Source organism: Thalassophryne amazonica, chromosome 16 (assembly GCF_902500255.1).
Source record: "Thalassophryne amazonica chromosome 16, fThaAma1.1, whole genome shotgun sequence".
NCBI classification, from domain to species: domain Eukaryota; kingdom Metazoa; phylum Chordata; class Actinopteri; order Batrachoidiformes; family Batrachoididae; genus Thalassophryne; species Thalassophryne amazonica.
This window is the reverse complement of record NC_047118.1, coordinates 90,450,514-90,463,443: the sequence shown is the minus strand read 5'-3', so window position 1 is coordinate 90,463,443 and position 12,930 is coordinate 90,450,514. Positions and strand designations below refer to the sequence as shown.

General features: G+C 43.0%; 1 protein-coding gene and 1 long non-coding RNA gene across 2 annotated transcripts in view; one reads left to right on the top strand and one right to left on the bottom strand.

Annotated features, from left to right (window-relative positions):
* Nucleotides 1-12,930, bottom strand: part of amdhd2 (amidohydrolase domain containing 2) — a 132,676-nt gene that overhangs the window by 111,652 nt on the left and 8,094 nt on the right. The window lies entirely within an intron of this gene.
* LOC117528239 lies at nucleotides 1,530-12,268 on the top strand. Its single transcript, XR_004565712.1, has 3 exons — nucleotides 1,530-1,540; nucleotides 4,875-4,879; nucleotides 12,159-12,268. It is a non-coding gene; the product is annotated as an uncharacterized LOC117528239 (long non-coding RNA).

Genomic DNA, 12,930 nt, shown 5'->3' with positions numbered 1-12,930 from the left:
TTGTGATGTGATGCTTAGTGTGAAGACCAGGACACTCCAGGCAGATGCACAACAGCTGATAACTGCAACAGACGAACGAGATGTGCTGACCTCCGACGATAAGAGTAAAAGAAAGAAACTGTTTTTCCTTACAGCTGCGCTTATTGACGTATGTGTTTATGTTACGGGAAGAAACTTGTCTCGCGTTGTCCCCCCCCCGCCCCCCCTTAGGACAAGTTTTATGATGTAATGAGGGCATCTCTAATAAAAAGAGCGGGAGCACAGGCCAGACTTTAGTGTAGCCTTGGTGTACAGCCTGGCCGCACTCCGCGCGTGATTAATTTGACTTTCTGTCTCACTGGTGTTTCTTGACTCTGTTTGTCTTATCAAAGGTTTTAAGAATGTTTGGAGGAGAAAATACCCAACATTGACTGGGGGCTACGTCCGGGATCTCAACAACACCGGAGGTGTCCGGCGGAGGTCGTCAAGTCCAGACGTAAATCCTTGGCCAAGGTCCGATCGATTGATCGTGTCTGCAATTGTCGACCACCGTTGGCATCGTCTGGTTGACGAGATTTTCCCGAAGAAGACAGACAGGAAGTCGAGTCAGTGAGTAAAATTTCTTTGTAAACAGTACTGAGTGAGTGGTGATCAGATCACATAAAACAGTTAAATTCCGCAAGCGATGATACAGAATCGTCTGTTAATGAAACACAGTTAAACTCTGTAAGGAGGGTGCGGACTCCTCTGTTTATATACGCGTACCGGTAGGGGATAAAAGTGATCACATAAAACAGTTAAACTCCGTAAGCGATGGCGTGGAATCATCTGTTAATGCAAAGCAGTTAAAATCCGCGAGGAGGGCGGACTCCTCTACGGTTGCGAGGGACGCCCGTAGTTAAATTCCGGAAGGAGGATACGGACTCCTCTGTTTTAATACGTAAAGGAAATCCCGGGTAGAAATACGTGCACTGTAAAAAAGCAGTTAAATTTGGCAGGGACGGCGGAGTCCCCTAATGCAGGACATTAGTTAAATTTCACGGGAGGGCGAGCTCCCCTGGCATAAGAATACGCGTACGATTATTAAAAGTGTTTCTATGTGTAAATAGTGTTTTGTGTAAGTGTAAATAACTGTGTGAAAGTGTAATACTTTGGACAACGTTAGTGACAACCGTGCGTGTGGAAGCAGAGGCAAGTGATTCCGCTTCCTACGGGGAGGTGAAAGGAATCAACCACACGACGGCAAATTGTCACGTCCAAAGAAAGTGAAAACTTCAGATTTAGAACACCCTAGGTGTGCCCCCGTCTGAAGTCCAAATTATAACAAGGGATAAAAAAAATGGGGGGTAAGACGTCTAAAAATAAGGAAAATTTATCAACTGACGACTGGAAATTTATGGAAGCAAAAAATCCAAAAGCAACAAAGAAATTGGAGACCTGGATAAATAAACATGACTTTGACGGACGACTGAACCTGATCAGCATACAGAAGCTAAAGAAGGAGTTAGAACAGAAACATAAAGGTGATGAGAAAAAGATGCAGAAAGTAGGGGCAGATTTAGTGGCATTTTGGGAGGAGGAAGCAGAGAACAGACAGAAGGGAGCAGAGAAGCGACGATTAGAGAAAGCAAGGAAAAAGAAAGCTGTAGGTAAGGCAGAAGAAGATGTGATAATTCAGCACAGAGAACCAGAACAGCCTCAACAACCACCGCCGGCTGGATCGTCGGTGACAACAACACCTTTATATCCTCCTCTACCAGAGGATGACGATGTACCGCCACCACAGTATGATTTGGCAGTAAAACCTAAGGTAAAAAGTGAAAAACCAGAAAAACCAGAAACACGCAGTCAAGCGAAAGTGCCCACAGCCCTTCCCATGGTGGAACACAGTGACCAGGGAGGTGCCTATCCTATGATAGAAGTACCAAATCCTCGTGCAGGAACAGCAGGATATCGATCAACCATGCTCGTATATCGAACATGGAATGCTGATGATATCAAAGCAGCAGTCGACATGATACCATCGCCACATGTCGATATTGAGGGATTTATGCAGGATATAGAAAACATTAGAAATTCTTACCACCTTAGTGGACCTGAAGTCCAACAGGTGTGGATGAAAGCATGTGGCCTTAAAATGGAGTCAGATACGCGGAGACTGGAATCCTGCAGACCAGGATGGCGTACCGTTGCCACATGATGATCCAGTCTTGAAAACAAGAGTGGAAGCTATGATTACACGAGCAAAAGGTGTGTTAGGACCAAAGATAAATTATACTGAAATTACCAGGACAACACAGAAAGAAGGAGAACCATGGACAGAGTTTAGATGCAGATTTGAGAGTGTATTTAGAGTCCATAGTGGCATATTGCCAGGAACACCTGTGTATGAACAACAATTGAAAAACGCTCTGATCCAACATTCCAATAAGGATATAAAAGCTTGGATACAGAAACATTGGATTGGACTGCCAACAGGCACATTGGAAGAAACACATACACACTGCTGTCATGCAGAGGGAGTCTTAAAGCAGAAAAAGACAGGAAACAGCAACAAAGGAGTGTATGTAGCACATGGAGATGATGAAATATATTACCAACAGGGTAACTTAAGACAGCAGAAGCAGTGCAAACGCCCCCAAAAGCCATGGCAAAACAGACAAGGTGGACAGCCACAACATCAAGGACCATGGCAACCACAACAGCAGCACAGACAGGGAGGGCCACCACGTGGTCCCCTGATTTGTTGGAACTGTGGAAGAGAGGGACACATGTCTAGAAATTGTCCGAATCCACCTACTGAGGGAGCAGCAGGGAGAATTCCACAACGGAATAATCCTCCACAGCCACAGTATCCACAATGACTAGAATCCATAATCTATGATTCCACATCAGATAGGCAGTCTGATTGTGATATGGATCCGGTAAATCCGGTACCAAAACCAGAAGTGACTTTGTTGGTAAATGGACGACCAGTGACATTCCTTTGTGATACAGGAGCATGTAGAACCACATGTAATGACAACATACCTGTCCATCAATTAAGCAACGAAATCTTTAGGGTTCGCTCTGCAAATGGACAAACATCAGACGTCCCTATCACTAAACCCATAACGTTGACGGATCCATTTGGCCTGACGTGTACTATGTCAGTGTTGAGCATGCCACAATGTCCAGTTAACCTCCTAGGACGAGACGGATTGACTGCATTGGGCTTGTCCATAATTGTGGAACAAGGGAAATTAGTTGTTGAACGCACAGGAGGCGTTAACATGGTAAGAGAAGAAAGCGATGACCCCACATTCCACTATTACTATACATTTGACATTTCAGAAGAAGATGCTGCAGGATGGGGTAAAGATGTCGTCTTGCAAGCGACAGCCCTACTAAAAAATCCTGAACAAAAGATGTCACCACCTGACCTGCATGTCACAATGTGGCATAAAGATCCTCCAGGTCCGGATGGTGACTATGAAAACAAATTGAAAAACGTTTCACCTGTGAAGCTGACAATGACCGATTTGATTCATGATGGCAACTCAACAGCCGTCATAACAGTGACAGGTGCCACTGAAGATGTTTTAAAATTGAGATTCACAGGTATGCCATTACATGTGTCACTTTGTAAGCCATATTTGACGGAATGGCAAGAATTGGGACTGACAGTCATAACAGCTTTGTCAGCCACTGATTGGAGCAGAGTTGGACCACGAACGGAGTTCAGTCCATCAACTAAATTGTATAAAGTGCCAGTTAATGTCTCATTGGTGCTGACAGCTGGAACACATATTGATGTGTCCACTTCACAATCCTGAGTGTTTCAGTTGAGTCCTGAAGAGGATGATTTTCTCTCTTCGGTACCATCAGGATTGTGGACAACAGGTCCTTCAGACGTAGGACTGATAAAAAATGCACAACCTGTAGTTATAAGACCAAAAACAGAATACAGACCATGTGTAAGACAGTATCCATTGAAACCTGATGCAATTGACGGAATCAGGCCAGTAATAGAGAATTTATTAACAGCAGGAGTAATAGTGCCATGTCCAGATTCACCATGTAACACACCCATATTTCCCGTAAAAAAGGCTCCGCCCTCAGTGGGGTGGAGAATGATTCAAGATCTGCAGGCAGTAAATGCTGCTGTGATTAAAAGAGCACCATGCGTCCCAGATCCACACACCTTGTTAAATTCGCTGAGACCAAATTCTAATAGTTTCTCAGTAATTGACATAAGTAATGCATTTTTCTCTGTGCCAGTACACCCAGATAGTCAATTCTGGTTTGCTTTTACCTTTAAAGGACAACGATATACATTTACCAGATTACCGCAGGGTTACGCAGAGAGTCCAACTATTTATTCTCAAGTCATGTCAGCATGTTTAGCCAATTTCGTTCCACCGGCAGATAGCCAACTATTAGTGTATGTTGATGACATTCTGATTGCCTCTGACACACGAGAAAACTGCATAACTGACACAGTAGCATTATTATGTTTCTTATTTGATAATGGCCACAAAGTGAGTAAAAACAAAGTTCAGTTGTGTAGGGGTAAAGTAAAATATTTAGGACATGAATTATCAGCCACAGGGCGCACGATCCTGTCTGACAGGACGGAAGCAATTTTGCACGCTCCAAAACCACAAACCAAAAAGCAGATGATGTCATTTCTTGGACTGACTAATTACTGCAGGGCATGGATTCCCTGCTATGCAGAGTTGACTAGTCCACTTTCTGATTTGATGTACAAGGATGATATTTCAATGTCAACCGTGTTGGAATGGAACAAAGAAGCTGAGGAAGCTTTTGTAAAAGTAAAACAAACATTAGTGTCATCCACAGTTTTGGCACTACCAGATTATAGTAAACCATTCATTCAAACAGTTGATTGTAAGAATAAGTTCATGACTAGTGTTTTGGTTCAAGTGTATGGCTCAAAATTGAGGCCAGTTGCCTACTACTCATCTAAATTGGATGCAGTAGCAAGTGCTTTACCACCATGCGTACAGGCTGTTGTTGCAGCCTTTATGGCTGTTCAAAGTAGCAGTAATGTTGTTCTATTCCATCAGTTGACACTGAAAGTTCCACATGCAGTTTCTGCACTTCTGTTGCAGACAAACATGAGCCTTTTGTCCCCAGCAAGACATCTTTCGTGTATGTCCTTGCTATTATCACAACCACATCTTACGGTAGAGCGCTGTACAACATTGAATCCATCCACATTGATACCTTTACCTGAGGATGGTGAGCCGCACAATTGTCTTGATGTAGCTACGGTCTGTACGAAAGCACGCCCAGACCTCCAGGACACACCCATCCCAAACAGTACAATTGTGTATGTGGATGGTTCTTCCACTAAAAACGCTTACGGACAAACACAATCTGGATATGCTGTTGTCACAAATTCAGAAGTATTGGATTCTGCTTCATTGCCATCGTCATTTTCAGCACAAGCAGCTGAATTAGTTGCTTTAACTGCAGCTTGCTATCTGTTTAAAGGTACGGCTGTAACAATTTATACAGACAACCAGTACGCTTTCAGCACAGTGCATGTGTTTGCAAAACTGTGGGAAGAGCGTGGAATGGTGACATCATCTGGAAAGCCAGTGACTCATGCCACTCTCCTAACTGCACTACTGAAGGCTGTGAAATTGCCTAAACAAATTGCTATATGCAAATGTGCGGCTCACACCAAAGGCTCTGACAGTATTTCAAAAGGAAATGATTTTGCTGACAGAGCAGCAAAAGAGGCAGCAGCAGCTTCTTCTATTTTTGTTGTACAGGACACTATACTCCAGATTTGCATTTAGGTCATACACTGCTTGCTGACATGCAACAGCAGGCAACTGACAGAGAAAAACAAATGTGGATAGCTAAAGGGGCTACGTATGCAAATGATTTGTACGTATGACCACAAAAGAAACCCATATTGCCAAAAAATATGTTTAAATGGGCAGCTATTATGAGCCATGGCGTGACGCATGTCTCATCAGGGGGTATGATATCGCAATTGCAATCTATTTTTTGTCTTTATGGGTTCGATGCATATGCAAAACAGCATTGTAGAGCATGCATGATATGTGCAAAACACAACTCACAAGGCAATTTGAGACCCCAAAGAGGCAAATTTCCAACACCACAATATCCCTTTCAAGTGATTCATATGGATTATATACAGCTGAGTAAACATGAAGGGAAGGAATTTTGTTTAGTCATAATTGATGCCTTCTCAAAATGGGTAGAATTGTTCCCTACAAAACATGCAGATGCACTTACAGTGGCTAAGGCATTGTGCAAAGACATCATTCCACGATTTGGAATACCAGAAACAGTCTATTCAGATAATGGAGCGAATTTTGTTAATACAATAGTGCAATACGTAGGAGAAGCGTTACAGGTCAATCTCAAAAATCATTGTTCTTATCATCCACAAAGTGCCGGATTAGTGGAAAGGATGAATGGAACAGTAAAAAACAGACTTAGAAAGACAATGGAGGAAACAGGCAGACCATGGACACATTGTGTAGATTTGGTAAAAATGTATATAAACATAACTAGTACCATGGGGTTGACACCGTATGAAACATTGTTTGGCAGAAAATATCGATTGCCATATTATGGGCAAATTTGGGATGTACCTGAGGAAGCCAATTTGGCGGATTACATGAGAAAAATGTTAGAAGGACAACGAGGGAGAGTTCCAAACACTGATGATCCCATTTCTCCACAGGAGGACCCTAAAGTGGTACCTGGAGACTGGGTGTTGATAAGAAGCATCAAGAGAAAACACTGGCATTCACCTAAATGGGAAGGGCCCCATCAAGTACTACTCACAACACCCACAGCCTTGAAAATTGGGGAAAGAAGTACATGGATTCATTTGACTCACTGTAAGAAAGTCATTTCTGCAGACACAGACAAACAGTAAGAACAGTAGGACAAGACTAGTAATAGTGTGTGAGCTTGGTGTTAAGATCCAGGTTAGACACGAAAGCTAGCAGAAGACATTAAGAAGCCACTGTTCTGAACATAGGTGTGCTGTAGTGTGCAGAAATGGCGAAAGAAAAAAAAACAAAAGAACGAGGGTTTCTGGACCCCATGGACAGTCCTTGTTATGCTACTTTTCTTTTTCGGATTGGGCTTATTATTAAAAGCCATAAGCACGGGACATGATAATAAGGATCACCTCCGCAGATTGCAGAGACCAAAAAGAAGTAACGAAGACCCCAGTCCGATAATAAATGCCACAGTACATAGCTGTGATAGGAACAATGCATACCGATTTGGTATACAAGCCTGCATTCCTAGAAAAGCTTCTGTGGTCATCTCTGTACCATATAGTGCTCTTACCCATGGAATATGGGATGGTGGGGATGGTGACAGAGGGACTAATTACGGAAATAGTTTCTCATGGTATATGACCAATGATCAACAAGATAAGAGATGGGAAACGTTGGTAGCCGATGAATGGAGTAGATGGACACCAAGATGGGCACAAACCGAGTGGGCTAAGTACCAGAGTCAAATTCTCAAAATGTATCAAACAGATGATAAGCTGTCTATAGTGGTGAATACCACAGAAAAAGGAACCATATTCCCACCTGATATAGAGGGAGACTGTTGGTTGTTCCTCCTTTGGGTATACAAACAAGGAAAAGATCCGTATTTCCATTTTTTCCTCTGTGAAACAGATAGAGTACAGCAACCAATATTGACCGAATTAAGTACGTCAAAGGGGGTGCCCATACAAGCAAAGGGGGTGCCCATACAAGCAAAGGGGATGTCCGTACAAGGCACAAAAGACATGAAGGCAGATGACTGGTTCCTAGTAACTACAGGAATTAGTGGACAAAATAACAATTGGCTTTTAATGGCAGAACAAGCAGGACTAGCAGCAAAGAAGGACTGTGTTGTATGTATGGGACCCAGACCTATATTACAGGTAATACCGGCAGCATTACCCAAAGACTGTCTGCTGACGGTTATGACACAGACATACATTGCAGCAAACAACAAATGTTCTAAGTGGGACAAGATCTATCCATTGACCAAATTGACTAAGATCAAACCTTTATTTTCAAGCAAAGTTGGGCATGCTAACCATACATGTGTACACTTGACAGGGACAAGTAAGACTTTGGGTAGCTTAAGCCACACTGCCTGGTGTAAGAATGTGGTCCATAGTACTCCCACATTCAAACCTGTCGGTAGGAGTGATGTATGGTGGTGGTGTGGTGATAACAGAATCTTTGACAGACTGCCACGAAATGTGTCAGGTTATTGTGCATTAATATCATTATTGTTACCAGTTAAAGCCATACCCATGACCCCTGAAGACGTTACGACATATGCAGCCTCTCTTATTCCTGAAGATTGGCAGAAAGGCATAGCCAGACATAGAGTAAAAAGAGAGTGGAAAGGAGTAGGAAATCCAACATATATTGACGCAATAGGAGTCCCCAGAGGAGTGCCTGACGAGTATAAACTGGTTGATCAAATAGCAGCTGGATTCGAATCTTCCATCTGTTGGTGGTGTTCAATTAATAAAAACGTGGACAGAATAAACTACATCCACTACAATGTACAGAAATTAGGAAATTGGACTGAGGAAGGATTTAAGGCTGTCCATTCACAGTTAGAAGCCACGTCCCTTATGGCCTTCCAGAATCGTATTGCTCTGGATATGTTGTTGGCGGAGAAAGGAGGTGTTTGTGCCATGTTCGGAGAACAATGCTGCACATTCATTCCCAACAACACGGCTGCAGACGGCAGTCTCACTCAAGCCATTGACGGGCTGAGAACGTTGAACAGGAAGATGAAAGAGCACAGTGGAGTAAACACCGAAGGCTGGGATTGGTGGCTGGAAGGGATGGGAAGATGGAGGTCTTTGATTTCTTCACTATTAGTGTCTATAGCAGTATTTGCTGCAATTCTAACATTGTGTGGATGTTGTTGTATTCCATGTCTCCGAGGCCTTGTAAATAGAATGATAACCACAGCAATAAGTCCAGGACCAGGAGGGGGACCAGCATCATATCCACTCCTGGGGCAAGACGACACCGAGGAGGACGATGACTCCCATGACCTGTACCCAGACCAATGGAAGTATGATGACCCAGACACCGATGATGGTGACAATGATGACATCACCTCTGGGGTGTAAGCCTATAGAACATACCATGATGAACCTCTTAGTGAAAATCTCAAAAAGAAGTGCTAAGCTAGGTGATAACTACTACTGTATGTTTAACAGGTGATAAACAGGAGGGGAATGTTAAAGATTTTATATATATGTTATCACTGTTAAACATTTGTACCTTTTGTCTTCTTTCTGATGAGAACGGTGTTGTGCTGTTTGCACCTGACCCCGAGAATGTACGTGTTATTCAACCTTGTTTTAGCATGCTGGGGTCAATCTGAACTGGGAATGAGGAGCTGGATGTACTTATTATTATTATTATACAACTTGTTTTTGTAGCCGCTAACGACTGGGAGTGAAGCATGACGGGGTCAGTCATGAACTGGGAGTAATAGACCTGAAGGTTGTTTTGACTGTTGTGATGTGATGCTTAGCGTGAAGACCAGGACACTCCAGGCAGATGCACAACAGCTGATAACTGCAACAGACGAACGAGATGTGCTGACCTCCGACGATAAGAGTAAAAGAAAGAAACTGTTTTTCCTTACAGCTGCGCTTATTGACGTATGTGTTTATGTTACGGGAAGAAACTTGTCTCGCGTTGTCCCCCCCCCTTAGGACAAGTTTTATGATGTAATGAGGGCATCTCTAATAAAAAGAGCGGGAGCACAGGCCAGACTTTAGTGTAGCCTTGGTGTACAGCCTGGCCGCACTCCGCGCGTGATTAATTTGACTTTCTGTCTCACTGGTGTTTCTTGACTCTGTTTGTCTTATCAAAGGTTTTAAGAATGTTTGGAGGAGAAAATACCCAACAGAAATCAAAAGACAGCAAACTACAACATAACTCTTACACAAAACATTTGAATAAACCTGCTAAATGTCTGTCATTAGACACTTTATTAATCAGGGAGGAACAATCAGCTCTTTTATTGAGGTGCATATTTGTCTCAACAAAGTTATTAGCATTCCCATGCCAAAGAAATCAAATATGATTATTTTTCCACATCAAATAAACCAGTTAATTATGAAGATAATGTTATGTGGGCTGCTGAAGAGGAGGTACTGCTGGCCCACCACCAGATGGCACCCTGCCATGCTGGCACTTTTTGGCCCTTAGAGGGCGCACAGGCCTGTTGGCCTCCTTGGACACCACCAGGTGCCTGGCTGTCAGCTGTTTCTCATCCTCATCATCATCACTCCATAAAAGCCTGGGAAAAACACCATAACTCTGCCAAGTTATCAGCTTACCACACAGGTAAACTTACTCAGCCTTCTGTGCCGTTCGCACTTTCATTGTTACTGAAGTCTTTGCAGTTGTGATTATATACTTGATTATATACTTGCAGCTTGGAGCCGAGTTTGTGGGAAGTTTGGAGGAGTTGGCGTCTTCACTCCTCACTTCTTACTTGCTAAGTATAACAATTGACACTGCACATTTTCCAGTTTTCCTCTGCACTCTGGGAGTATTTGGATTTATTCCTTCAGGAGGATTACTGAGTTTTTGCTGACTGTTTGCTGGGTGTACACACACCCACCTAATCTGTTTTTGCTCCTGCCAGCAGTACCGGTCCGACAGCCTCGAGCAGTGGCCACCTGGGAGTACCAGGACTTGGCAGCTCTGGTGTGTTGCAGGCCTCTGGCTGGCGGTGGAACTTCGTGGCTCTTCTCTGGATAGGTGTCTCCTACCCTCGGGCCTGCCCACGTGTCACCATTTATTATTAATTGGACTCTGCACATTTTGAACTCTGTTTGCACCTTTGCATAATAAATTGTTATTTATTGGTATTCCTATTGACCACTCATTTTTCGCCCCCTAACGTGGGTCCGTGCATTCACTTTCCCAACAGATAAGCCTCATTTTAAATGTCATTATTATTGTGTCAGTGTACATGACAACAAAAAGAGAGTTTCCAGCTGCTGGAAAATTACTGTAAAAATTGGGTAACACACACTCTTGCAGGCACACAAAAAAGTTTGATTCAAGTCACGTCAGCTAGAAATGTGAACAGAGCTCCTGTCCTCTCTGGTGAGATCCAAGCCCGTTGTTCCATCTTGTCTGTCTGCTTTCAAATGCTTTTTATTTCATAAACTAGCTGCCTGCCTCGTTCGCTGGATGAATCCACAAAGAAATGTGGCACAGAGTTCTGTTTCAGCTGCACCCTACGTGGACTTGTCTTTGAAATCTGGCTCATCTTACACACATGTACAAACTGACTCCAGCTTCAGCTCAAGTCAAGCCGTGCGCACGTGTATGAAGTGTTACTGCTTGCCAGAGACACAAGGACAACCTGGCTGTGTTTATCTTTACTGAGGAGGAATAACAGATAGCTTGATGAGTTATTTAATTGCAGAGAGTCAGTTGGCTTTAAACAGGCAAACTCAGATTTGTGTGATATTTCACAAAGGACTTAATTCACAACCTCAAAAAAAATTAACTTTTTATGCTTATATCATCATCCTGCAGTCTGTCCCTGCAGATGACATGAATTCTGCTTTAATGACCACTGTGACAGTTTTCTGATGTTGACATCTGAACATGCGTGGGTGTGTGCATGCATTTCTGTGTGGTAATAAGGCACCACAGAGAAAGAAGGCTGTTTGCTTTACTGAGTGATTTATCGGAGAAAACACTATCTGCGCACAAATGTACTTTGACATCATGGTCTGGAACTTGTCGGATTCAAGTCGCATTTTCATTCAGAATGTACAAATTCCCACTCACATCCAGCTCAACCCACCTCTGAGTGGTGGGTTGATGATAGAATATATGTCCTTCTGTCCACTGGTATGTCGTTCCAGTGGACAGAACAATGAAACCATAAGATGAACTGAGTGATCTGAAACTGCTGTTGTCAGAGAAGCAATTCGGCAAACACATTCGGCAGTCGGACACTGTGGAGAAATTAACTAAATTTAAGACCCCCACGAGCCATTAAGCTAAACCTGGATTTGTACATTAAAGCAAAACCACTGCTTTGTTTTGTACCATGGGCAACATGACTAAATAATACACATTTAGACAGGTGGGCAGGCTTCACAGAAAGGCAGGAGGACATTTGGTTTCAACCAGGTTTCACATAAACTAATCACATCTAAACGATGTTCCAAAATTAGGCTATTAATAAACACTGATTTAGAGGACAATGACCTTATATTAATGTACCCTTAACTAAAAAAATTACTGGATTTGGCAAATGATCCAGTTGGAACAGGGAGTAATTTTGTCTTCATGTATGTCAAAAGTCTGTTTAGGTACATGTTTACAGAGATCCATACAGATCGAGGGTGATTAAACTCAGAATTTTTTGATACACTGCACAATCGCTGAGGAGGCGTCACCAACTCTAATAGTCTTCAAGATGCTAATGGTCACCTAATTTACACAACATGAACCCTTAAATACTTTGGATGGATGCAGGCCACAGAAGGCTCTCCAATCCCCTGCTCCATGGTCTGCTGTGGTGTCCTAATGTTACCATTCCTCCCAGTATCTATGGTCACAGATAAGAAGTACCTTTAGAATGAAGGCTGCCCAGTGTCAGCAAGCCATGGTGACCCCAGAAAGACGGTCACTTTCTGTCTACAGAACTTTGCCACCAACCTATTGAAGGATGCCAGCCTACTATAAACTTCATAATTTCCCTGACAGGGGAAAAGAGCAGAGAGTATTAATCAATGCTGACACATCTTTCTGGCGAGGTCACAAGACCTCTCTATGTCCAGTATTGTGACCTCAGACTGTCACATCCTAACATCACTGGCACCAACATGTATAACAATTCTGTGTCTGGTGTCATGTTCCTGCTTCTGTC